Source organism: Aotus nancymaae, unplaced genomic scaffold (genome assembly GCF_030222135.1).
Source record: "Aotus nancymaae isolate 86718 unplaced genomic scaffold, 86718_ANA_hifiasm-v0.15.2.pri h1tg000089l, whole genome shotgun sequence".
In the NCBI taxonomy this organism is placed as follows: domain Eukaryota; kingdom Metazoa; phylum Chordata; class Mammalia; order Primates; family Aotidae; genus Aotus; species Aotus nancymaae.
In genome coordinates, this window is record NW_026988504.1 from 16,806,755 (window position 1) to 16,834,248 (window position 27,494).

A 27,494-nucleotide genomic window follows, 5' to 3' on the forward strand; every position below is an offset into this window, starting at 1 on the left:
TCGAACTCCTGACTTCATGATCTACCCACCTCAGCCTCCCACAGTGCTGGGATTACAGGCGTGGGCCGCCATACTCAGCCTTTTTTTTTTGTGACTCTGTCTTGCTCTGTTGCCCAGGCTGGACTGCAGCAGCCCGATCTTGGCTCACTGCAACCTCCGCTTCCTGGGTTCAAGGGATTCTCCTGTCTCAGCCTATCAAGTAGCTGGCACCGCCATGCCCAGGTAATTTTTGTATTTTTAGTAGAGACAGGATTTCACCACGTTGACCAGGCTGATCTCAAACTCTGCCCCCGGCCACAATGCCTTCATTTTCTGCTGCTTGGAGAGTCCCAAAGCTCAATTCTTGGGTCTTTCTTCTTCACCTATACTCCCTGATCATTTGTTTCAGTCTCAAGGTTTTAAATACCATGTTTACCCTGAAGAAGGAGTCCCCGACCTAGAGCTCAAATCCAGAGACTTGCCCTGAGCTTCAGACTCCTATCAACATCTTGGCATCTCCACTTGGACATCTTTTAGACATCTCAAAGTCAGCATGTGAAGAACTGAATTCTTTTTTTTTTTTTTGAGATGAAGTCTTGCTCTGTCACCCAGGCTGGAGTATAGTGGCACGATCTCGACTCACTGCAACCTCTCCCTCCCAGGTTCAAGCAATTCTCCTGCCTCAGCCCCCTGAGTAGCTGGGACTACAGGTGCCCGCCAACACACCCAGCTAATTTTCATATTTTTAGTAGAGACGGGTTTCACCATGTTGGTCAGGCTGGTCTTGAACTCCTGACCTCGTGATCTGCCTGCCTTGGCCTCCCAAAGTGCTGGGATTACAGGCATAAGCCACTTCACCCAGACCAAGAACTGAATTCTTAAGCTCCCCACACAAATAATGCTCCATTGTGGTCTTCCCCAGCTTCATCACTGGCGACCACATCCTTAAAATTGGCCAGGTTACAATCCCTCCTTTCTCTCAAATTCCACCTTCAATCCAGCTGCAAATCCTTCTGAAATATATCCAGATCTGATCGCTTCTTACCACCTCCATCGTTTCCACTCTGGTCCAGTCCACTGTGATCTCCTCCCGTACGCCCACATCCAGTCTCTTCTCAAGATAACTGGGCCTTACAAACTGCAAAGCAAATCGCATCACACCTCTCAGTACAACCTTCTGGCTTCTATTCATCTCGTTCAGAGGAAAAACTAAAGTCCTACACAGTCGGCCTCTTCTCATCTCTCTGACCTCATCTCTTACCTCTCTCCCTGCTCTGCCCTGCTTCAGCTGTAATGCATTCTTTTTTGAGGATCTGCATAGCTCACTCTGCTTTGCTCATTCCAGTAAGTCCCTCTCACCATTCTGTTTAAAATTACAGTATTCAACACACACACAAATTCCATATTTCTTCTCATGCTTTACTTTTTTTCTCCAAACCATTTATTGCCTTTGAACGTATGTAGTTTATTCAGTTTCTTATCTGTCTCTCCTCATGTGACAGAGTCAGCTTGCTAATTACCAAATACTCCTGTTTGCTGCTGGAAACTACATTTGCCGGATATCCCCTTGCATTTGGCTGGGCCATATGATTCTTGCCAATGGACATAGAGCAGAAACTGGACTCTGAATGAACACTCAGAAACTGGCTTGGCCAAAAACACCTGCACTGGACTCTTGAGAAGACAATATATCTTTTTTTTCTTTTTTATAGACAGTTTCACTCTTTTCTCCTAGGCTGGAGTGCAGTGGCGCGATCTCAGCTCACTGCAACCTCCGCCTCCCGGGTTCAAGTGATTCTTCTGCCTCAGCCTCCCAAGTAGCTGGGACTACAGGCACCCACCACCACCCCTGACTAATTTTTGTATTATTAGTAGAGACAGGATTTCACCACATTGGCTAGGCTGGTCTGGAGCTCCTGACCTCAGGTGATCTGCCCACCTCAGCCTCCAAAAGTGCTGGGATTAGAAGCGTGAGCCACCACCCCTGGCCAATAGATCTTTAGGATGTTAATCCACATAGCATCTAGCACCTCAATTACAGTACCTTAGTTACTGTGGCCTACTAGAATGGAAGCTCAGTGAGGGCATGAATGGATGGATGTAGTGTTCATTAATGTCTCTGTCCTCAGTGCTTAGAACAAAGCTTGACATATTGTAAGTACTTAATAAATATTTGTTGAATGAGTAAGTGAACAAATGAATGAATGAATTCCCTTTTCTACCATGAATTGCAAAAATAAGTGAATGGTTGGAAGGAAGAGCACAAAGGAAAAGGATTAAATTGTTTTGGATTTTTTTTTTTTGGTAAAAAGTAGAAACTAGGTTTCTAAGAATCATTGACTGTAAGGCCTTGGTAAAAATAAATAGAATTGCACCTGTAATCCCAGCACTTTGGGAGGCTGAGACTGGCAGATCACTTGAGGTCAGGAGTTCAAGACCAGCCTGGCCATCATGGCTAAACACCGTCTCTACCAAAAATACAAAAATTAGCCAGTTGTGGTGGCAGGCACCTATAACCCCAGCTACTCGGGAGGCTGAGGCAGGAGAACCGCTTGAACGTGGGAGGCAGAGAGGTTGCAGTGAGCCAAGATTGTGCCACTGCACTCCAGCCTGAACAGCAGAGTGAGACTCTGTCTCAAAAAAAAAAAAGTAAATAGAATCCCATTCTTTAAGTTTTGTTCTGCCCCATATTCACCTTTCCTTCTCTTTTTCTTCCTTCCACTTTGTACCACCTCCATTTCTATTCCACACAAGTCGTTTTCACTCCTCCCTTCTTCTTCCTTTTCTCTGATGGGCTGTCTTCTGTTTTTCCTCCCACTTAATCTAACAAGAATTCACTGCTTATTAATTTCAGACACTTTGAATGCTTAGCCAAGATTTCTGCTCCAAGTCATTTAAAATATACTACGGGGAGATAACATGGGTTTAAAAATATAACAAAATGTTGGCTGGGCACAGTAGCTCACGCCTATAATTCCAGCACTTTGGGAGGCTGAGGCGGGCGGCTCATCTGAGGTCAGGAATTTGAGACCAGCCTAACTGTCATGGGGAAACCCCATCTCTACTAAAAATACAAAATTAGCCGGATATGGTGGCAGGCACCCGTAATCCTAGCTACTCGGGAGGCTGAGGCAGGAATATCACATGAACCTGGGAGGCAGAGGTTGCAGTGAGCTGAGATCACGCCATTGCACTTCAGCCTAGGAAACAAGTGAAACTGTGTCTCAAAGTATATCAATATATATATAATATATATATTATATATAAATATATATAAAATAATATATATAAATATATGTGATATATTTATATGTATAACAAAATGTTATATCCTTGGACTCTAATATTCCTCTTCTACTTTTAATTTTTTTTCCCTTTTTTTTTTTTTCTGAGACAGTCTTGCTCTGTCACCCAGGCTAGAGTGCAGTAGAGCAATCTCGGCTCACTACAACCTCTGCCTTCCAGGTTCAAGTGATTCGCCTGCCTCAGCCTCCCAAGTAGCTGGGATTACAGGCATCCGCTACCACGCCCAGCTAATTTTTTTATTTTTATTTTTAGTAGAGACAGGGTTTCACCATGTTGGCCAGGCTGGTCTCAAACTCCTGACCTTGTGATCCACCCACCTCAGCTTTCCAAAGTGCTGGGATTACAGGCGTGAGCCACCGCGCCCGGCCTCCTCTTCTACTTTTAGGCCCGCTTCGTTTCTACTTGAGGTATGAAAAGAAGTGATGGCAGACGGGATCATGCAGGCTAACCCCACCATTGAGGATAGCGAAAACAAAATAGACCTAATTTTTGAAGACATCTGCTTGAACACAGCTGGGTAAAAAGAGTGAAAAGCTACCAACAGTAGACAGAAAAGGAAGGTGATTCTAACATTTGGGGTCCTTTTGCCCTAGGGACGTTTGCTTTTAACAGATCAACTGAGCAAGTATCAGCAAACGTTTTATGTAAAGGGCCATATAGTAAACATTTTAAGCCTTGAGAACTATACATATTCTCTGTTCAGTAATGTTCTGTTTCTCTTTCTCTGTCTCTTTTTTGTTGTTAATCTTTTGGGTTTTTTTTCCCCAACTTTTTTTTTCAGATGGAGTCTAGCTCAGTTGCCCAGGCTGGAGTGCAATGGTGCAATCTCGGCTCACTGCAACTTCTGCCTCCTGGGTTCAGTCTAGTCTCCTCCCTCAGCCTCCCAAGTAACAAATTACAAGCATGCACCACCATGCCCAGCTAATTTTTTATATTGTTAGTAGAGATGGGATTTCACCATGTTAGCCAGGCTGATCTTGAACTCCTGACCTCAAGTGATTCACCCATCGTGGCCTCCCAAAGTACTGAGATTACAGTCACGCCAGCCCCCAACTTTTTTTTTTTTTTTGAGACGGAGTTTCGCTCTCGTTACCCAGGCTGGAGTGCAATGGTGCGATCTCGGCTCACTGCAACCTCCGCCTCCTGGTTTCAGGCAATTCTCCTGCCTCAGCCTCCTGAGTAGCTGGGATTACAGGCACGCGCCATCGTGCCCAGCTAATTTTATGTATTTTTAGGAGAGACGGGTTTCACCGTGTTGACCAGGATGGTCTCGGTCTCTTGACCTCGTGATCCACCCGCCTTGGCCTCCCAAAGTACTGGGTTTACAGGCATGAGCCACCGCGCCCAGCCGCCCCCAACTTTTTAAACATGTAAAAATATGGCCAGGCACAGTTGCTCACGCCTATAATCCCAGCACTTTGGGACACTGAGGCAGGACGATCACTTGAGCCTAGGAATTCAAGATCAGCCTAGGTAACATACTGAGACCCTGTCTCTACAAAAAAAATTTAAAAACAACAACAAAAAAAATAGCTAGGTGTGGTGGCATGTGCCTATAGTCCCAACTACTCAGGAAGCCACAGTGCCCAAGGAGGTAAGATACAAGATTGGAAATTTCAGCAAAAAAAAAACAAAAAAAATACAGGAGGCAGAGGTTACAGTGAGCCAAGATTGTGCCACTGCACTCCAGCCTGGGTAACAGAGAAACCTCATCTCTGCATAAAAAATTTAAAAATTAAAAAAATTAACCAGGTATGGTGGCATGTGCCTATAGTCCCAACTACTCAGGAAGCTACAGTTCCCAAGGAGGTAAGATACAAGATTGAAAATTTCTCATGGGGAGAAAGGCAGCAAATCACACTACCATGTGTGTACCTATGCAACAATCTTGCATGTTCTTCACATGTACCCCAAAACCTAAAAGGCAATAAAAAAAAAGAAAGAAAAAAAAAAAAGAAAATTTTGGCCAGGCATGGTGGCTCATGCCTGTAGTCTCAGCAATTTGAGAGGCGAGTGGATCACCTGAGGTCGGAAGTTTGCGACCAACCTGACCAATGTGGAGAAACCCTGTCTCTACTAAAAAAAAAAAAAAAAAAAAAAAAAAAAAAATTACCCAGCACTTTGGGAGGCCCAGGCAGACAGATGACAAGGTTGAGAGATTGAGACCATCCTGGCCAACATGGTGAAACCCTGTCTCTACTAAAAATACACCCAAAAATGTAGCTGGGCGTGGTGGCAGGCGCCTGTAATCCCAGCTACATGGGAGGCTGAGGTAGGAGAATCACTTGAACTTGGGAGGCGGAGGTTGCAGTGAGCCAAGATTGTGCCATTGCACTCCAGCCTGGGCAACAAAGTGAGACTACTTCTCAAAAAAAATTAAACATAGAATCACCATATGATCCAGTAGTTCTAATTCTGGGTATATGCCCAAAAGAATTGAAAGCAGAATCTCAAATATTTGTACAGCCACATTCATAATATTATTCATAATAGCCAAAAAGTGGAAGCAACACAGTGCCCACTGATAAATGAATGGATAAAATGTGGTACATACATAAAATGAAATATTAATTTTTGTTTTGAGACAGGGTCTCGCTCTGTCTCGCAGGCTGTGATACAGTGTGGCAGGAACAAGGCTCACTGCAGCCTCGACCTGCTGTGCTCAAGCAATCCTACCACTTCAGCGTCCTAAGTAGCTGGGACTACAGTCACGTGCCACCATGCCCAGCTAATTTTTTAATTTTTTTTGTAGAGATGGTGTCTCCCTATGTTGCCTACGTTGGTCTCAAACTCCTGGGCCCAAGGAAAGGATTCCACCTCAGCCTCCCACAGTGCTGTGATTACAGGTGTGAGCCACCATGTCTGGCCTTAAGTCTTAAAAAGGAAGGAAATTCTGACACATGCTACAACATGGATGAACAATGAGGCTGTTAGCTTAGTAAAATAAAGCAGATACAAAAGTACGAATATCATATGACTCCACTTATATGAGGTTCCTCTAGTAATCAAATTTATACAGATTTATATTATTAAATTTATACAAATTTATACCCCAGGGCTGGAGTAGGAGAGAGTAGGAAGTTGTTATTTAATGTGCATAGTTTTAAGTTTGCAAGATGAAAAGAGTTCTAGAGATAGGCTGCAAAACAGGTCAAATGTACTTTACTGACCTGTATACTTAAAAATTGTTAAGATGGGAAATTTTCTTTTCTTTTTTTTTTTGAGATGGAGTCTTGCTTTGTCACCCCAGCTAAAGTGCAGTGGCACAATCTCAGCTCACTGCAACCTCCAGCTCCCAGGTTCAAGTGGTTCTCCTGACTCAGCCTACTGAGTAGCTAGGATTACAGGCACATGCCACCAAGCCCAGCTAATGTTTTGTATTTTTAGTAGAGACGGGGTTTCACCATGTTAACCAGGATGGTCTCAATCTCCTGACCGTGATCCGACCACCTCAGCCTCCCGAAGCATGAGCCACTGCACCCAGTGGGAAATTTTTTATTATACATATTTTACCACAATTTACAAAATTAAAAAAATTGAGACTGAGTGCAGTGGCTCAAGCCTGTAATCCCAAAACTTTGGGAGGCCAAGGTAGGCAGATCACCTGGCATTAGGAGTTCAAAACCAGCCTGGCCAACATGGTGAAACCCATCTCTACTAAAAATAAAAATTAAAAAAAATTAGCCAGGTGTGGTGGTGTACACCTGTAATCCCAGCTACTCAGGAGGCTGAGGCAGGAGAATCCCTTGAACCTGGGAGATGGAGGTTGCAGTGAGCCAAGATCATGCCACTGCACCCCAGCCAGGGCAACAGAGTGAGACTCCATTTTGCGTGTGTGTGTGTCTCAAAAAAAAAAAAAAAAAATTCAAAGGCAAACCATTCGAAGACTGACCAAAACGAAGTAGGCTTTAGGGCAAACAGCATTACTAGAAATAAAGAAAGACACTGGATAACGATAATATTCTCAATTCACCAAGAAGATATAACAGTTCTCAGTTTTGTGTCACTGATACACATAGCCTCAAAATATATAAAGCAAAAAATAGTCCGAATTGCACGGAGACAAATCTACAGTTATAGTGGAAGTTATGTCTATCAGTGAACTGTTAAAAGAAGCATATACAAAATTAGTAAGCAATAGATTTGAGCAACTGGGTAAGCAAACTTTAACCAAATGGGCATATATAGAATAGTGCACTCACAACTGCAGATCCCAGATTCTTTTCAAGTATACATGGAATGTTTATGAAATGCTAGGCAATATAGCAAGTTCCAACAAATTTCAAGTGATGTAAATCATTCAGAGTACATTCTCAGACAGTGACGCAATGAAGCCAAAAAAGAATTTTAAAAATTAAGTAGGAAATATCTACATGTTCAAAAACTATATATATACTTGTAAATAACTCACGGATTTAAAAAAAAATCGCAATGGGAATCAAAGTATTTTAAACTGATAGTTCATAAAAATATTACATCCTCAAAATTGAGATGCAGCTAAAGCTATACTTCAATGGCAAGTTTTTAATTAAAGTATTTTTAATGCCAATATTAGAAAATAAGAGAGACTGAAATAAGAATAAAGTCCTCTTGTTGAGAAGTTAGAAAATTAAGCACAAAGAAAGTGCAAAGAAATGAAAACATAGGCAAAAGTTAATTCTTTGAGAGGCCCAATAAAATTAAGCCCCTGGTAAGTCTTTTGTTTTCTTTTGGTTGGTTGGTTTTTTTGGAGACAGAGTTTCACTCTGTTGCCCAGGCTGGAGTGCAGTAGTGCCATCTGGCCTCACTGCAGCCTCTGCCTCCCAGGTTCAAGTGATTCTCATGCCTCAGCTTCCCAAATAGCTGAGATTACAGGAGTGTGCCACCATGCCCAGCTAATTTTTGGTGAAACCCCATCTCCACTAAAAATACAAAAAATTAGCCAGGTGTAGTGGTGCATGCCTGTGGTCCCAGCTACAGCAGAGGCTGAGGCACGAGTATTGCTTAAACCCGGGAAACAGAGGTTGCAGTGAGCAGAGATCATGCCTCTGCACTCCAACCTGGGCAACAGAGTGAGACCTTGTCTCCAAAAAAAAGGAAAGAAAGAAACCTGACCTTCACAAAGAAAGATTAATTCCAGGTGGGTCGTAGATTTAAATGTGTAAGAAAAAACGATAAAGCTCCTCAAACAGTACAAACCAAGAGCAAATGAAAGTATTTGATGATCTGTGCTTTAATACAGGCAGCTGAGGAATTTTAAAATTTTTGTTTCATTTTAATTCATTTCTGTTTAAATAGCCACAAATGGCTACCATATTCAGTACCACAGAATTAGAAGATAATATTAAAATATCTTTGTGACCTGAAGCTAGGAAAGAATTATTAAACAGGACACAAAAATCAATAACCAAAAAGAAGACAAAAATTAATTTGACTACATTTAAATTAAGAAATTCTGTACACTACAAAACATTATTAAAAGAGTGCAACTTCATGTCACAAGTGGAAAAGGATATTTACAGCACGTATAACAAAGGGCTTAGATCTGGAATATATAAAGGATTCTTACATATCAATAAAGAAAAAAAACAGATAAATGCCATCAACAGGTAATTCAGCAGAAAAGGTATCCATGACCGTTAAGGGTGTTTGAAAATGCTCAACCTCACTCATAAGCAAACAAATACAAATTAAAATCATGAGCTAGCGGCACAACCCAGCAGAAGGGCTAAAATTTAAAAGGCTGACAATACAGAGAAGTGGTAAGGATGTAGAGCAATGGAATCTGAAATACAGCTGAGTCAGTTTAAACTGGTATAACCGGCCAGGTGTGGTGGCTTACACCTGTAATCCTAGCACTTTGGACGATCGGGGCAGGCAGATCCCCTGAGTTCAGGAGTTCAACACCAGCCTGGCCAACATAGAGAAACCTATCTCTACTAAAAATAAAAAAAATAGGCAGGCATGGTGGTGATTGCCTATAATCTCAGCTACTGGAGGGGCTGAGGCTGGAGAATTGCTTGAACCTGGGAGGCGGAGGTTGCAATGAGCCGAGATTGCACCATTGCACTCTAGCCTGAGCAACTGAGCGAGACTCTGTCTCAAAAAAAAAAAAAAAAATTGGCGTAACCACTTTAGAAAACTGTTTGCCAGTATCTATTGACGTTGAACATCCTCTATAACCCAGCAGTTTCACTCCAGGAATTATGTGAACTTGTGTCTCAAAAGACATGAGTATTTGTATTAGAATATTCTATGAGTGTTCGTAGCAGTATGAATCGTAATAGCCAAAAGTTGGAGGCAGACCCAGATGTACTTCAGCAGTGGAATAAGCAAACCTCCACATTCATACCATGAATTACTCCACAGCAGGCAAGGAGTGGTGGCTTCTGCCTGTAATCCCAGCACTTGGAGAGGCCTAGACGGGCAGATCACTTGAAGCCAGGGGTTCAAGCCCTGCGTGGCCAACATGGCAAAACCCCATCTCTACTAAAAAATACCAGAATTAGCGCGGTATGGTGGCACACACCTGTAATTCCAGCTACTTAGGAGACTGATGCAGGAGAACTGCTTGAACCCAGGAGGTGGAGGCTGCAGTGATCTGAGATCGTTCCACTGCACTCCAGCCTGGACAACAGAACGAGACCCCATCTCAAAAAAAAAAAAAAAAAAGGCAAACAAACTTAACTACAGCATTGACAGACACATGCTTAGCAAGGAGACAACTGCCATAAAATTTAGGACTGTGGTTGCCTCCAAAAGGAGATGGGAAGCATGAGTGAGGGTCTGAGTTGCTCATGATGGTACATTTCTTGACCTGATGTTTTGTGACATGGCTCTTTGCTGTGTGATAAAATAATGAGGCATCTCTGTTTCATACACTTTTCTGTAGTGTGTCATATTTCACAATAAGAAAAGGCTGAAAGAAGGCTAGGCATGGTGGCTAACGCCTGTAATCCCAACATTTTGGGAGACTGAGGCAGGCAGATTATTTGAGGTCAGGAGTACAAGACCTGCCTGGCCAAGATGGTGAAACCCCGTTTCTACTAAAAATACAAAAACTAGATAGGCATGGTGGCACGTGCCTGTATTCCCAGCTACTCGGGAGGCTGAGGCAGGAGAATCGCTTGAACCTGGGCGGCAGAGGTTGCAGTGAGCCAAGATCGCGCCACTGCACTCCAGCCTGGGCAACAGAGCAACACTCTGTCTCAAAAAAAAAAAAAAAAAAACCATGTAATTTTAAAAATAAAAATTTAAAACAATGTGGATATGTTTAACAAAGAAGCTGCTCTATATTTTTCTCCTTCCTGATGAAAGCAGGAACCTTTCTCAAAGGAAGTAAGTAGAAGTTTGCAGCATTTCTGGCCTCCCCAGATGTATCAGGTGGCTGCTTCTGGCTTCTCAGTACACTTTCAATCCACCACTTTTATTTCTCTCTCCTAGTCAGATGTGCTCTGTGTGTGTGTGCGTATGTATGTCTGTACATGTGAGTGTATGAGCATGTGTGTGAATGTGTGTCTGAGAGCATGAGTATGTCAGTGTTTGCATGTATGTTTGTGTGAACATGTGTTTGTGTGTGGATGAGTGTGTGCAAATGTTTACATCTGTGTGTGTGAACGTGTGTGCAAACATGCATGTGTGTGAACATGTGGATGAGTGTGGATGTGTGTGTGTTTACATCTGTGTTAACATGTATGTATTGTGTGTGAATGTGCATGTGTGTGTGAATGTAGGTGTGAATGCAAATGTGTGAGAGTATGTGTGTGAGTGACTGTGTGGATGAGTATGTGTGCATGTTTACGTCTTTGTGTGTGAGTGTATGTGAATGTGCATGTGTATGTGTGTGAAGTGTGTGGGAATGGGTATGTGAATGTGAGTGAGTGTGTGGAGTGTGTTTACATCTGTGTGAACGTGTTTGTATTGTGTGTGAATGTAGGTGTGAATGGGAGTGTGAATGTGTGTGCGGATGAGTGTGTTTGAGTGTGTGGAGTGTGTATGTCTGTGTGAACGTGTATGTGTTGTGTGTGAACGTAGGTGTGAATGCGAGTGAATGTGAGTGAATATGTGAATGTGTGTGTGTGCATGTTTACATCTGTGTATGTGAATGTGTATGTGTGTGTAAACGTGCATGTGTATGTGTGTGATGTGGGGAATGAATATGTGAATGTGAGTGTGTGAGTGTGCATGTTTACATCTGTGTGAGTGTATGTGAACGTGCATGTGTATGTGTGTGATGTGTTTGGGAATGAGTGTGTATGTGAATGTGAGTATGTGAAGGTGTGTGTTTACGTCTGTGTGTTTGTGGGCGTGAACGTGAGTGTGAATGAGTGTGTGTGTTTGTGTGCACAGGCGCCTGCGTGGCTCAGCCTCTGCCCTGGCCCTCTGGCCGCTGCGTGCTCTCCCACGGTGCCCCTTCTGCTGACTCTGCAGCCCTGCAGGCCTTCCTCGAACAGTCCATGACAGGAAGCCAGGCTTCCTGGGGTCCTGAGTCAGCACAGCAGGAAGGAAACAAAGGCCTCAGAACCGCAGAAGAGAAAGAAGGCAGCCTGAAGACAGAAGGCGGCCCTCTGAAGACAGGGCTACAGACCACGTATGTTGTTCTTGGAGTCCCCTTGCCTGGAAGGGAAGCGCAAACCCTGAGTCACACTCTATCCTCTGACCTGTCTGACCTCGACCTCTCTCTGCTGCAGTTTCTTCGCCTGTGAAATAGGGAATAGCCTTCCCAGGGATTGAGGGATCACAGGCTTCTCAAACCTCGACTTGGATAGGGTAAGTCTACCGAAGATAACCTCTTATTACTTCAGCAGTTTTAAAATGGAATGTTAAAATACCCACTTGTTTTCTTCCTGCCTTTTATCTTCCATGTTTCAACTGGGAGAGAGAAAAAAAGGATAGAAAAGGCCAGGTGCAGTGGCTCACACCTGTAATCCCAGCACTTCGGGAGGCCAGGGGAGGTGGATCACAAGGTCATGAGTTTGAGACCAGCCTGGCCAATATGATGAAACCCTGTCTCTACTAAAAATATTTTTAAAATTAGCCAGGCATGGTGGCAGGTGCCTGTAATCCCAGCTACTCAGGAGGCTGAGGCAGGAGACTTGCTTGAACCCAAGAGGTGGAGATTGCAGTGAGCCAAGATTGTACCACTGCACTGCAGCCTGGGCGAAAAAGCAAGACTCTGTCTCAAAAAAAAAAAAAAAAAAAAAAAGGGAGGGAAGGAAAAAGTGAGTGATGAAGATTTTGACTAAAAACCAGATTTAAAAAAAAAAAAGTCTGGGTGCAGTGGCTCACACCTGTAATCTCAGCACTTTGGGAGGCCAAGGCAGGTGGATCAGGAGGTCAGGAGTTCAAGACCAGCCTGACCAATATGATGAAACCCCATCTCTACTGAAAATAACAAAAATTAGCCGAGAGTGGTAGCGCGTGCCTGTAGTCCCAGCCATTCGGGAGGCTGAGGCAAGAGAATCGCTTGAACCCAGGAAGCGGAGGATGTAGTGAGCTGAAATCCCGCCACTGCACTCCAACCAGAGCAAGACTCCATCTCAAAAAAAAAAAAAAGAAAAAAATTATCCCCTAACGTCCTTCTTCCTACAAAACAAAGTGTGTTTTAATTACAAGTCAAATTTCACTTTAAAGGAAGAAAATAGCCCTTAGGCATTTTCTGTTCTAGTTAATTTAACTTTAATTTTTGTCTCCGGCAGGTACCTCTTCAGTAGAAAAATTCAATGAGGTTTCTCACACCTTCTACCTATGGGCCAGTTACATACAGAAGAGAAAACTGAAACTGAAAACTGATTTGTCATTTTTATAAAAAGTCGCTGAGAAGGAGAATTCCCAGTACAGAGTACGTAATTCTTCTGTGGCATTTCTGATGCTATAAGGTTAATCCAGTATGAAGAAAGTGACGAAGAGCAGGATTGATTTTTATGGATTCCACATTATATCCAAGTACTTGGCAACCTGCCCTCTTGTATGTTGCGAAACAAAAATGTGTTGCTTTCAGTGTGTTTTTAATAGGCCAAGCAGTTTGTTTGATCACAGTGCTCGGGTCCACACTCACAGACACTAGAACATTCTCATTGCTTTAGTGAATATCTTGGTCTCCTGTTTGTACCCTAAAGAACCATTTGAGGGCTCAGGGAGTCATGTCCTGGGAGTGACTACAGGTCTCAGACCTCAGTCCCACTGTCAGCCTAAACCATTCAAAGGGACTCAGAGCCAGATTTGCAAAATATTTTGCAAAACTTGCAAAAACCCCACCAGTTTTAGATTTTGAAATTATTGGCACAGGCAAGTGTCTACAATCATGAAATTCTCATGATTGGGGTGGAACAGATTTCTATAAACAAAGCAAGCTTCAGTCTCTCCAGCCTGCTCTAGAAATATCTGTACCTGGCTGGGTGCAGTGGCTCACGTGGAGGCCGAGGCGGGCAGATCACCTGAAGTCAGGAGATTGAGACCAGCGTGGCCAACATTGTGAAACCACCTCTCTACTAAAAATACAAAAATTGGCTGGGCGCAGTGGCTCACGCTTGTAATCCCAGCACTTTGGGAGGCTGACTCGGGTGGATCACCTGAGATCGGGAGTTCGAGACCAGCCTGACCAACATGGAGAAACCCTGTCTCTACTAAAAATATAGAAATTAGCTGGGCATGGTGTCACATACCTGTAATCCCAGCTACTCAGCAAGCTGAGGCAGGAGAATTGCTTAAACCTGGGAGACGGAGGTTGCAGTGAGCCGAAATCGCCCCATTGCACTCCAAACTGAGCAACAAGAGTGAAACTCCGTCTCAAAAAAAAAAAAAATACAGAAATCAGCTGGGTATGGTGGTGTGCACCTGTAATCCCAGCTACGTGGGAGGCTGAAGCAGAAGAATAGTTTAAACCCAGGAAGCAGAAGTTGCAGTGAGCCAAGATCACGCCACTGCACTCCATCCTGGGCAAAAGAGCAAGACTCTGTCTCAAAAAAAAAAAAAGGGAAAAAGAAAAAAAATTATTTATACCCAAAGAAAAGGGTCCCTTCCAGCTCAAGGATGCTTTAATGTCAACTTTGTTTTTTAACTATAAATGAAGTGCTTTGAGCAAACCTCAGAGCCTTCAAGTGCATATTTTACCCTAACTCATCTCTTTGCCCCACAAGCTTGACCAAAAGGCAACAATATCCCTTACGATTCTTCTCACAAGAAGGGAACCAAGTGTTTACTGGATGCAAGGCAGTTTGTTTAAGGAGCCTAAAAAAAAAAAAAAAACATGGCCGGGCACAGTGGCTCACGCATGTAATCCCAGCTCTCCGGGAGGCCGAGGTGGGCAGATCACTTGAGGTCAGGAGTTGGATACCAGCCTGGCCAACATGATGAAACCCTGTCTCTACTAAAGATACAAAAATTAGCTGGGTGTGGTGGCATGCGCATGTAATCCTAGCTACTCGAGAGGCTGAGGCATGAGAATCACTTGAATACTGGAGGTGGAGGTTGCAGTGAGCCGAGTGGAGAGCATGCCACTGCACTCCACTCTGGGCAACAAAATGAGACTCCATCTCAAAATAAATAAATAAATAAAACAAAGATGCAGCCGTGATAAAGAACGAGATCATGACCTTTGCAGGGACATGGATGGAGGTAGAGGCCATAATCCTTAGCAAACTAATACAAACAGAAAACCAAGTACCGCATGTTGTCACATACGAGTGGGAGCTATATGAGAACACACATAGAGGGGAACAGCACACACTGGAGCCTTTTGGAGGGTGAAGGGAGGAAGGAGAGGATCAGGAAAAGTAACTAGTGGCCGGGTGAGGTGGCTCACGCCTATAATCCCAGCACTTTAGGAGGCCAAGGCGGACAGATCACCTGAGGTCAGGAGTTCAAGACCATCCTGACCAACATGGAGAAACCCTGTCTCTACTAAAGATAAAAAACTAGCTGGGCATGGTGGTGCATGCTTGTAATCCCAGCTACTCGGGAGGCTGAGCCATGAGAATCACTTGAACCCGGGAGGTGGAGGTTGTGGTAAGCCAAGATCACGCCGCTGCACTCCAGCCTGGGCAACAAGTGAAACTCCGTCTCAAAAAAAAAAAAAAAAATCTATTGACTCAAAAGCCTGGTAAGCAGCTTTCACTGTTTTCACCAAACCTCACCTTCCATAGTCTTGACCAAAGGTAAATATTCCCTTATGATTCACATCACAAGAAAAGAGCCAACTGTTTATTGCATGTAAGGCAGTTTTTTAAAGAAATACTTTAAAAAATCTGTTGACTCAAAAGCCTTGTGACCAGCTTTCACAGTATCCACCAGACCTCATCAGAGCCACAACAATAAACCTTCCCATAATAGTCAACTCTGGTGTCCCAGAAGACAGCGGCAGAGCTATGGGTTGATTTATCAGTCGTTACTAACATTCCTACTTGCACACAATTGGATTTCTTTTCAATACAGCCTAACTTTTTTTTTCTGGCCCTTGTACCACGTTCGCTTGCCTGATTTAGTTATCTAAAGGCTTTAGGTGAAGTCAGGAGAGTTTCCAATACTACAAATGATGACTGGAAATGCTGATGGTTCTTTATACCAAATAAAGCTGTCCTCACCGGAATTCTTACAAAGTGAAAGGCCGCAGTCCCAGGGACCTAAAAGCCAGCATCAAGCAGGACAGAGCAGTGCTGAACTTGAGCCTCCTGTCACTCCTTGGGTCCTCTATTTCTTTCTTCCTTATTCTTTCTTTTTTTTTGACAGTGTCTCCCTCTGTCACCCAGGCTGGAGTGCAGTGGCATGATCTCAGCTCACTGCAACCTCCACCTCCTGGGTTCAAGCGATTCTCCTGCCTTAGCCTCCCAAGTAGCTGGGACTACAGGGGTGCACCACCATACCCAGCAGATTTTTGAATTTTTATTATATACAAGGTTTCACCATGTTGGCCAGGCTAGTCTCAAACTCCTGACCTCAGGTTATCTGCCCACCTTGGCCTCTCGAAGTGCTGGGATTATAGGCGTGAGCCATCTCACCTGGCCACTAGTTATTTTCCTGATCCTCTCCTTCCTCCCATCCTTCACCCTCCAAAAGGCTCCAGTGTGTGTGTGTGTCTGTGTGTTCTTATGCAGTGAGCCACCTCGCCTGGCCACTTTCCTCCTTGTCTCTTATCCTTGTTTTCCTTCTCTTCCCTTTCTCCCTATTCAGCTACAGTTTTGTTTTGTTTTGTTTTGTTTTAATGAGACAGTGTCTCACTGTTGCCCAGAGGTGCAGTGGTGTGATCGCAGCTTACTGCACCCTCCACCTCCCAGTCTCAAGCAATCCTCCTGCCTCAGCCTCCCAAGTAGCTGGGACTACAGAATGCCTGGTTGATTTTTGTATTTTTTATAGAGACAGGGTTTTGCCATGTTTCCCCGCCTATTCTTGAACTCCTGGGCTCAAGCAATCCTCCCATCTCAGCCTCCTAAAGTGCCTGGATTACGGGTGTGAACCACCTCACTCAGCTCATCTAAAGTCTTAATCACTTAGCTAAATTACAGCTCTTACCCAGAACTCTCACCTGTCTTTCGTTCCTACCTTCCAGGGCATCCTAAGGTTGTTGCCATTTTCTTCTCCCTTTGAAAAAGTCTCCTGTCTCTGCTTACATGTTCTAGACCACCCACCTCCAAATCTAATATCCTTTATGCCACCAGGTGATCCCAATACTGTCACTTCAGTTATGACTGCAAGATTTTTCTTACTGATTCATCTCATCTTGCATTGGTACACAGGTTTGTTGCACACCCCAATATCCATTCTCTCCCTCCTTGATTTTCAGATGGAACATGGCTGCCCAGACTGCAATTCACAGGCTCTCTTGCAGTGAGAAATTGTCCTGGAACAGGCTGGGCACAGTGGCTCACGTCTGTAATCCCAGCACTTTGGGAGGCCAAGGCAGGTGGATCACCTGAGGTCAGGAGTTCGAGACCAGCCTAACCAACATGGAGAAACCCTGTCTCTACTAAAAATACATAATTAGCCAGGCGTGGTGGCACATACCTGTCATCCCAGCTACTCAGGAGGCTGAGGCAGGAGAATCACTTGAACCCAGGAAGCAGAGGTTGCAGTGAGCCAAGATGGGGCCATTGCACTCCAACCTAGGCAACAAGAGTGAAACTCCATCTCAAAAGAAAATAAAAAAGAGAAATCTTTCTGGAACAAAGAGTTGCAACCAAAACTATTGTGTGCATTGTCCAGAAAATGTCCTTTAAAAAGGGTTATGGGCACTGTTTTTTACTCCTTCCTATTTCCTACTGGGTAGAATATGGATGTGTAGTCTGAAGCTTGAGCAGCCAGCTTGGATCGTGAGGCTGTGTGCTAAGCACATCAGAGCATTAAAACTAGAGGTGTTGGCCTGGCGTGGTGGCTCACACCTGTAATGCCAGCACTTTGGGAGGCCAAGGCAGATAGATCACCTGAGGTCAGGAGTTTGAGACCAGCCTGGCCAACATGGTGAAACCATGTCTTTACTAAAAATACAAAAATTAGCTGGGCATGGTATTACGCACCTGTAGTCCCAGCTACTTGGGAGGCTGAGGCAGGAGAATGACTTGAACCGGGGAGATGGAGGTTGCAGTAAGCCGAGATCACATCATTGCACTCCAGCCTGGCCAACAAGAGCGAAACTCTATATCTCAAAAAAAAAAAACAAAAAACTAGAGGTCTCGGGCACAGTGGCACATGCCTATAATCCCAGCACTTTGGGAGGCTGAGGTGGGCAGATCACTTGAGGCCAGGCGTTCAAGACCAGCCTGGCCAACATGATGAAACTCCATCTCTACTAAAAAAAAATTTTTTTTTAAATACAAAAAATTAGCCAGGTGTGTTGGCACACACCTGTAATGCCAGCTACTGGGGGGAAAAGGTGGGAGGATCACTTGAGCTTGGGAAGTAGAGGTTGTAGTGAGCCAAGATCACACCACTGCACTCCAGCCTCAGCTACAGAACGAGACTTTTAACAAGAAAACTAGAGGCGTCTTGAGTTTCTGATGATTAGGGAACTCCATACTAGCCCTAGAATGACCATCTGAATTCTGTTATTTGAGTGAGAAACTAAACTTCTATCACTTTTAAGCCCTCCCCTCCCCCTGCCTTTTTTTGAGACAGTGTTCTTGCTCTGTTGCCCAGTTTGGAGTGCAGTGGCACAGTCTCAGTTCACTGCAACTTCCACCTCCTGGGTTCGAACGATTCTCCTGCCTCAGCCTCCCAAATAGCTGGGACTACAGGCACCTGCCACCACGCCCGGCTAATTTTTTGTACTTTTAGTAGAGACGGGGTTTCACCGTGTTAGCCAGGCTGGTCTTGAACTCCTGACCTTGTGATCTGCCAGCCTCAGCCTCTCAAAGTGCTGGGATTACAGGCATGAGCCACAGCACCTGGCCTCCCCACTATTAATTTTTTAAATATGTGTAGCCAGATGTACATTCTAACATATGGAAGTTATAAAGTTGACTTGCATATAAATCTAATTCACCTAGGCCCATCCCAAAGTCATCAGGCCCAGGGTGGGTCTTGGAAAGAGAACAGGTAAAGGGTAGGGAATTCTACTGACTCAAAACCCTTCCGACCAGTTTTCACAGGCTTACCATATTCCCTTAGTGCCACAGAAAACATCTCATAATAGCTTTAGTGTCCAGAGGCAGAAGAAACTATAATATTTTGTAACATTTTTTGTATAATTGTACTATTCTTGCAAGAATAGTGGAGGGAGTTCCCATACAGCCTTCTCCCACATTCCCCAAATGTTAATATTTTTATCACATTTGCTTTATCATTCTCACTATATTTTTTTCTGAAACATTTGAGAGTAAGTTACAGACATACCGCCCCTTTACCTCCATACGCTTTTTTTTCTTGAGATAAAGTCTTGCTCTGTTGCCCAGGCTTGAGTGCAGTGGTATGATCATGGCTCACTGCAGCCTCAACCTCCTGGGCTCCAGCAATTTTCCCGCCTAAGCCTCCCAAGAAGTTGGGAGTACAGGCGGGTGCAACCACGCCCAGATAAGTTTTGTTTTTTGTTTTTTGGGGTTCTTTTGCATAGAAGAACTCTCACTATGTTGCCCTGGCTAGTCTCAAACTCCTGAGCTCTCAAACTCCAGCCTTGGCCTCCCAAAGCACTGGGTTTACAGGCATGAGCCACCACATCCAGCCTCTAAACACTAAACAAGGAATTTTGTGGGAAGATAACCACAGTAAGATGATTAAAATCAGAAAATTCACCTTCCTATAATACTATTCGCTAACCTATAGACTTCTTTCAGATTTTGCCAATTACCCCAATCATGTTCTTTTTAAAAAATTTCAAATCACCTGTTGCATTCTGTGGTCATGTCTTTTTGGTCCTCTTCAACTTGGAAAGATTTCTCAGGCTGGCCCTGACTTTCACAGCCTTGACTTTATATATATATATATATATATATATATATGGCTCATGCCTGTAATCCCAACACTTTGGGAGGACGAGGCAGGCGGATCACCTGAGGTCAGGAGTCAAGACCAGCCTGACCAACATGGTGAAACAACCCCATGTCTACTAAAAATATACAAGAATTAGGCCGGGTGGCTCATGCCTGTAATCCCAGCACTTTGGGAGGCCGAGGCGGGCAGATCACCTGAGGTCAGGAATTCCAGACCAGCCTGACCAACATGGAGAAACTCTATCTCTATTAAAAATACGAAATTAGTGGGACATGGTGGTGCATGCCTGCAATCCCAGCTACTCAGGAGGCTGAGACAGGAGAATTGCTTGAACCCTTGAGTCAAAGGTCGTGGTGAGCTGAGATTGCACCACTGCACTCCAGCCTAGGCAACAAGAGTGAAACTTCATCTAAAACACACACACACAAACCAAAATTAGCCCGACAGCCAGGCTAGGTAGCTTACGCCTGTAATTCCAGCACTTTGGGAGGCTGAGGCAGGCGCATCACGAGATCACGAGTTCGAGACCAGCCTGGCCAACATGGTGAAACCCCCTCCCTACTAAAGATACAAAAAATTAGCTAGACGTGGTGGCACATGCCTGTAATCCCAGCTACTTGGGCGGCTGAGGCAGGAGAATCACTTGAACCCAGGAGGTGGAGGTTGCAGTGAGCTGAGATCACGCCATTGGTCTCCAGCCTGGGCGACAGGGTGAGACTCTGACTCAAAAAAAAAAAAAAAAAAAAAAAGCCCAGTGCCTGTCCCCAGCTGCTCAGGAGGCTGAAGTGGGAGAATCCCTTGAACCCAGAAGGCAGAAGTTGCAGTGAGCAGAGATTGCACCATTGCACTCCAGCCTGGGAGACGAGCAAAAATCCATCAAAAAAAAAAAAAGTAAAAAAGTGTGAAACACTTTGAGACTGTAAATAAGTGTGTAATTCAACTTTCACCCAAACCTTTTAGCATTCATTGATAATTCTTGCATCAATCAATTATGATGATGATTGGCCAATAGTGATATTATAACTCTTTGATTTTCTTTTCCATGGAAGATTGAAATTTAGAATGACATAAAAACAAACCCTGTGAGACGTATAGATAAAAAAAAAAGAAAGAAAACAAAAACCAGGTTGGTCTCAAACTTATGACCTATTTCAACTTTATTATTATTACTTTTATTGTTGCTGTTATCTTCAAGAGGTGTATGGCAGAAGTTGCTGCTGCTTAGCTGTGTAGGGAAAATCTGTTCTCAGGACAAATTTTCATGATCCATAAATTTTTCCCTTCAAAGGAGCATCTCTTGTAGATGGCAACGATTTTAAAAATAAAGAGAAAGGACCGGGCGCGGTGGCTCACGCCTGTAATCCCAGCACTTTGGGAGGCCGAGGCGGGTGGATCACGAGGTCAAGAGATCGAGACCATCCTGGTCTACATGGTGAAACCCCGTCTCTACTAAAAATACAAAAAATTAGCTGGGCATGGTGGCGCGTGCCTGTAATCTCAGCTACTCAGGAGGCTGAGGCAGGAGAATTGCCTGAACCCAGGAGGCGGAGGTTGCGGTGAGCTGAGATCGCGCCATTGCACTCCAGTCTGGGTAACGAGCGAAACTCTGTCTCAAAAAATAAAAAATAAAAAATAAAAATAAAAAAATAAAGAGAAAGACAAAAAGCAAAAAAAAAAAAAAAATTCCTTATTTCCATGAGCAGTATATAAATAAAAATAATTTACCAATTAGGAAATCTCTTTTTGGCCAGGCGTGGTGGTTCATGCTTGTAATCCCAGCACTTTGGGAGGCTAAGGAGGGCGGATCTCCTGAGGTCGGGAGTAGGAGACCAGCCTGACCAACATGGAGAAACCCATCTCTCCTAAAAATACAAAATTAGCCGGGCATGGTGGCATGTTCCTATAATTCCAGCTACTTGGGAGGCTGAGGCAGGAGAATTGCTTGAACCCGGGAGGCGGAGGTTGTGGTGAGCTGAGATTGCACCATTGCACTCCAGCCTGGGCAACAGCCAGACTCTGTCTCAAAAAAAAAAAAAAAAAAGAAAGAAATTTGTTTTTGAACACAAAGCATGTGTCTGGAGTTGTGCCAGACCTTAGGATTCAAAAGTAAATTAGTCTGTGGCCCTACCACTGTGAACACGCCTGATCTCATCTGATCTCAGAAGTTAAGTAGGGTCAGGCCTGGGTAGTACTTGGACAGGAGGCTAACAGGGAATACCACGTGCTGTAAGCTAAAAAAAAAAAAATAGTAAATGAGATATCTGAGTTATCAGGGAGCACACTTGTTTAACAGAGGACACGTGAATAAACAACACAGTAAGGGCTATTTCTGGAACCAGGTTCCTTGTATGGTAGGGTCTGGGGCTCTGCTACTGTGGAATGGTGTAAGGTGACACACTTTCTTTGTCATGGAGCTATTTGCATACATTGAGAAAGATAAGTTACTTTCTGGGAGGCAAAAACTTGAATCCTATGTATTACTGATGTATCTGAGGAACTTGGGTGCCCAGGCAAGAGCAAGATTGCCGGAAAGGACTATAGAAGCCTTAAAAAAGACCTCACTTTAACCACAGGCACGTGCCACCATGCCCAGCTATTTTTTGTATTTTTAGTAGAGACGGGTTTTCACCATGTTGGCCAGGCTAGATCTCTTGACCTCATGATCTGCCCGCCTCAGCCTCCCAAAGTGTTGAGATTACAGGCGTGAGCCACTGAGTCTGGCAAGATTTGCCCATTTAAAGTGCACAACTCAATGGTCTTCAGTATAAAGAGTTGTGCAACCATCACCACAATCTAATTTTAGAACATTTCATCACTTCAGGAAGGCGTTTTATGCCCGTTTAAAGTCACTCTCCATCCTTCCTCCAGCCCCTGGCGCCCCAGTCTACTTTTTGTCTCTATGGATTTGCCTTTTACGGACATTGCATCTAAATGGAATTATACAATATGTGGTCTTTGCAGATTTCTTTCCACTTTGCCTAATGTTTTGAGGTTCATCCATGTTGTAGCATGTATTAGTACTCCATTTTTTTTTTTTTTTTTTTTTTTGAGACAGAGTCTCTCTCTGTCTTCCAGGCTTAAGTGCAATGGCGAGATCTCAGCTCACTGCAACCTCTACCTCCTGGCTCAGACGACTCTCCTGCCTCACCCTCCCAAGTAGCGGGTATTACAGGCATGCGGCACCCCACCCAGCTAATTTTTGTATTTTTAGTAGAGACTGGGTTTCACCATGTTGGCCAGGCTGGTCTGGAACTCCTGGCCTCAAGTGATCTGCCCGCCTTGGCCTCCCAAAGTGCTGGGATTACATGGGTGAGTCACCATGCCCAGCCTGAAGCTGGAATTTTAGATCAAAGATCATAGATAGGCCAGGTGCAGTGGCTCATGACTATAATCCCCACACTTTGGGAGGCCGTGGCAGGAGGATTACTTGAGGCCAGGAGTTCAAGACCAGCCTGGGCAACACAGGGAGACCTTGTATCTACAAATTAGCTGGGCATGGTGGCATATGGCTGTGGTTCCAGCTACTTGGGAGGCTGAGAGGTGGGAGGATCACTTGAACCTGGGAGGGTAAGGCTGCAGTGAACCATGATCACAGCACTGAAACCCCAGCCTGGGCAACAGAGCAAGACCCCGTTTCCAAATATATACACACACACACACACACACACACACACACACACACACACACATATATATCATACATACATAGGCCAAAGTCAAAACCAGGAGTGCAAAAGGGAAACAGATCAGAAACCAAGTATCAGGATCAGGATCCAGAAAGGCAGGATTACAGCAGAGACATTATAACCAGGACCTGGCCAGTGCGGTGGCTTAATGCCTGTAATCCCAGCACGCTGGGAGGCCGAGGCAGGTGGATCACCGTAGGTCAGGAGTTCTTGACCAACCTGGCCAACATGGTGAAACCTCGTCTCTACTAAAAATACAAAAAAATAGCCGGACATGGTGGCGAGCGCCTGTAATCCCAGCTACTCAGGAGGCTGAGGCAGGAGAATCACTTGAACCCGGGAGGCGGAGATTGCAGTGACGCCGTGAGCTGAGATCACACCACTGCACTCCAGCCTGGGCAACAAGAGCAAAACTCTTGTCAAAAAACAAACAAACAAACAAAACAGGACCATAGTAAAAGTGAGACATTGGAGATGGAAATCAAAGATAACATTGTAACTGGGAGCCTAGCTAATCTTGCAGTTGGATTTAGAGGCAAATTGGGTGATTTTTCCAGCGGCTGACCTTTTAAAAGTTCCAGACATGCTCTCCCAAAGGCACTAAGTTCTGTATCCCAGAGAGGTGGGCTCATGGCACAGCCAATCTCAGAATTGGTGCTTGTGACAGCTCCTGACACAAGGCACTCCTATAAACGAAGAGTCAAGCAGCACATGTTCGTTGAAGGTCTACTCTGCGCCTCTTGTGGCAACACGTATACTTGGAGGCGGAGGCTACTATCAGAATATAAATTTTACTCTCAGGAAGCTGAGAAGACAGCTGGCTTAGAAACTAGCTTAGAACATTTCCAAGTTTGACACAGGGCCAGGGGCTGTCAATCCTCAACCACAATGCAATCAAGCACCAGCTCTAACCCACAGGCACATGTCCAGCTCGGCTAATAAATGGAAAAGTCAGGATTAAGATTCAAGTTTTTCAGCCTGGGCAACAATGACAACAAAAAATTAACAGCTTATGGTGGTGCAGGCCTGTAGTCCTAGCTACTCAGGAGGATGTGTCAGGAGGATCACTTAGGGGCTGCAGTGAGCTATGATTGCGCTACTCCACTCCAGCCTGGACGGCAGAGCAAGACCCTGTCTCTAAGAAAACCAAAATAAAAATAAAAATAAATTTAAGTTTTCTCGGCCAGGCATAGTAGCTCACGCCTGTAACCCAGCACTTTGGGAGGCCGAGGTGGGCAGATCACCTGAGGTCAGGAGTTCGACACCAGCCTGACCAACATGGTGAAACCCTGTCTCTACTAAAAATACAGAAATTAGCTGGGCACAGTGGTGGGCACCTGTAATCCCAGCTACTCAGGAGGTTGATGCAGGAGAATTGCTTGACCCCGGGAGACAGAGGTTGCAGTGAGCTGAGATCATGCCACTGCACTCTAGCCTGGGTAACAAAGCAAGACTCCATCTCTAAAATAGGTAGATTGGATAGATAGATAGATAGATAGATAGATAGATAGATAGATAGATAGATAGACAGATAGATAGAATTTAAGTTTTTCTACTCAAATGTGGGGCTTTTACATTTATATCATAGGATGCTCAGAGGAACAGTGGAAAGGGAGATGAAAAGGACTGAGGCTTGATTATTTCTTTTTTTTTTTTTTTTGAAACAGTCTCACTCTGTTGCCCAGGCTGGAGTGCAGTGGTGTGATCTTGGCTCACTGCGACATCCACCTCCCGAGTTCCAGAGACTCTCCTGCCTCAGCCTCCTGAGACTGAGACTACAGGTGTGCACCACCACGCCTGGCTAATTTTTGTATTTTTTAGTAGAGACGGGATTTCACCATATTGGCCAGGCTGGTCTTGAACTCCTGACCTTGTGATCTGCCCACCTCGTCCTCCCAAAGTTCTAGAATTACAGGTGTGAGCCACCGCGCCTGGCCGGAGGCTTGATTATTTCTATGGAGAAGAAAAAAGAGCAGGGAAGGAGCACTGGCGGGCAAGGGGTTAAAGGAAGGGGAGTCTAAGCAGGAGAAAGGAAGGGGAAGAATCAGAGAACAAAGAAACCCCAACACATCCTCTCCACAGGGTTCCAAAGACCCAAGCTATGGGCCCTGCCCCTTGCTGGGGAGCTTCATAGTTAGACCAAGGATTTCCCAAGAAGGTGGTACTATGCCCTAGGGGGGTCTTGACATCTGCAGGGACATTTTTGGCTTTCAAAATCAATGGGGAACGCTACCATTAAATGGTCAGAAACCAGGAATGCTAGACATCCTGCAGTATGTGGTGTAGGACAGGACTTTCCAATGCCCACATTGGATATTGATGGAGGCAAAAATTTTATCATGGAGGCTGAATGTGGTGGCTCATGCCTGTAATCCCAACAGTTTGGGAGGTTGAGGCTGGTGGATCACTTGAAGTCAGGAGTTCGAGACCAGCCTGGCCAACATGGCGAAACCCTGTCTCTGCTAAAAATACAAAAATTAGCCAGGCATGGTGGCATGCACCTGCAGTCTCAGCTACTCAGGAAACTGAGGCAGGAGAATCTCTTGAACACAGGAGATGAAGGTTGCAGTGAGCTGAGATTGCACCACTGCACTCCAGCCTGGGCACAGAACAAGACTCTGTTTCAGAAAAATATAAATAAATTGGCCTGGCATGGTGACTCAAGCCCGTAATCCCAGCACTTTGGGAGGCTGAGGTGGGTGGATCACCTGAGGTTGGGAGTTCAAGACCAGCCTGACCAACATGGAGAAACCTCATCTCTATTAAAAATACAAAAAATTAGCCTGGCGTGGTGACCCATACCTGTAATCCCAGCTTCTGGGGAGGCTGAGGCAGGAGAATCACTTGAACCCGGGAGGTGGAGGTTGCAGTGAGCCAAAATCGCACCACTGCACTCTAGTCTGGGCAACAAGAGCGAAACTCCGTCTCAAAATAAATAAATAAAGTTATCTATCATGGCCGTGGTTTTTTGTTGTTGCTGCTGTTTTTTGTTGTTGTTTGACAGGGTCTCACTCTGTTGCCCAGGCTGGAGTACAGTGGTGTGCTCAGCAATCTTCCCAAGTAGTTGGGATCACTGGTAAACACCGCCACACCTGGCTAATTTTTTCCTGTGTTTTTTTGTAGAGATGGGATTTCGCCATGTTGCTGAGGCTGGTCTCAAACTCCTGGGCACAAGTGATCCACCTTCCTTGGCCTCCCAAAGGCAGGGATTACCGGCAGAAGGCACCTGGCCTCATATAGGTGTTTATAATGATCTTGTTTGTGATGGTTTATTTTATGTGTCAACTGGACTGGCTTGAGGGATGCCCAGATGGCTGGTAAAACATTAGTTCTGGGTGTCTCTGGAAGAGATTAACATTTGACTCAATAGACCAAGAAAAGAAGATCTGGCTTCAATGAACGTGGTGGGGGGCAGGGGGCAGGGGAACCATTATTCAATATGTGCAGGGCCCCGAATAAAACAAAAAGGCCAAGGAAGTGAGAATTCTCTCTGTTCTTGAACTAGGACATTCATCATTCTCCTGCCCTTGGACATCACAGCTCCTGGTCCCTAGTTCTTAGGCCTTTGGCCTTGGACTGGGACTGAATGACACCACCAGCTTTCCTGATTCTCCAGCTTGCAGATAGCATATTGAGTGAGCCAGCCCCCCTAACAAATCTTTTATGTCTCTCTAAATATATCCTGTTGGTTCTATTTCTCTGGAGAACTCTGACTAAATATATCAGTCTAGAACCTAACTCTACTCTGCATACAAGCATTGAGTATTGTAGCACATTTTATTTTATATCTTTTGAGATGGGGTCTCACTCTGTCGCCCAGGTTGGAGTGCAGTGGTGCGATCATGGCTCACTGCAACCTGTAGCTACCAAGCTGAAGTGATCCTCCCACCTCAGCCTCCTGAGTAGCTGGGACTGTAGGCATGTGCCACCACAGCCAGCTAATTTTTTTTTTTTGGAGACAAAGTCTTGCTTTGTTGCCCAGGCTGGAGTGCAGTGATGCAATCTTGGCTCACTGCAACCTCTGCCTCCCGGGTTCAAGTGATTCTCCTGCCTCAGCCCCTCAAGCAGCTGGAATTACAAGCGTGTGCCACCACGCCCAGCTAATTTTTGTATCTTTAGTAGAAACAG

General features: G+C 44.7%; 1 long non-coding RNA gene and 1 pseudogene across 3 annotated transcripts; both read left to right on the forward strand.

Moving 5' to 3' along the window:
• The first annotated feature begins 1,370 nt into the window (after positions 1 to 1,370).
• Positions 1,371 to 27,170, forward strand: LOC105718214 (uncharacterized). Of its 3 annotated transcripts, none has more exons than XR_010339847.1 (4): positions 1,371 to 11,854; positions 11,955 to 12,033; positions 12,963 to 13,105; positions 26,490 to 27,170. It is a non-coding gene; the product is annotated as an uncharacterized LOC105718214 (long non-coding RNA). The 3 variants fall into 3 exon arrangements; XR_010339848.1 differs by lacking the exon at positions 26,490 to 27,170 and adding an exon at positions 17,042 to 17,656; XR_001107712.3 differs by lacking the exon at positions 26,490 to 27,170 and having other exon boundaries at positions 12,963 to 13,279.
• LOC135271763 (5S ribosomal RNA) lies at positions 21,795 to 21,913 on the forward strand (annotated as a pseudogene).
• Positions 27,171 to 27,494: the final 324 nt, after the last annotated feature.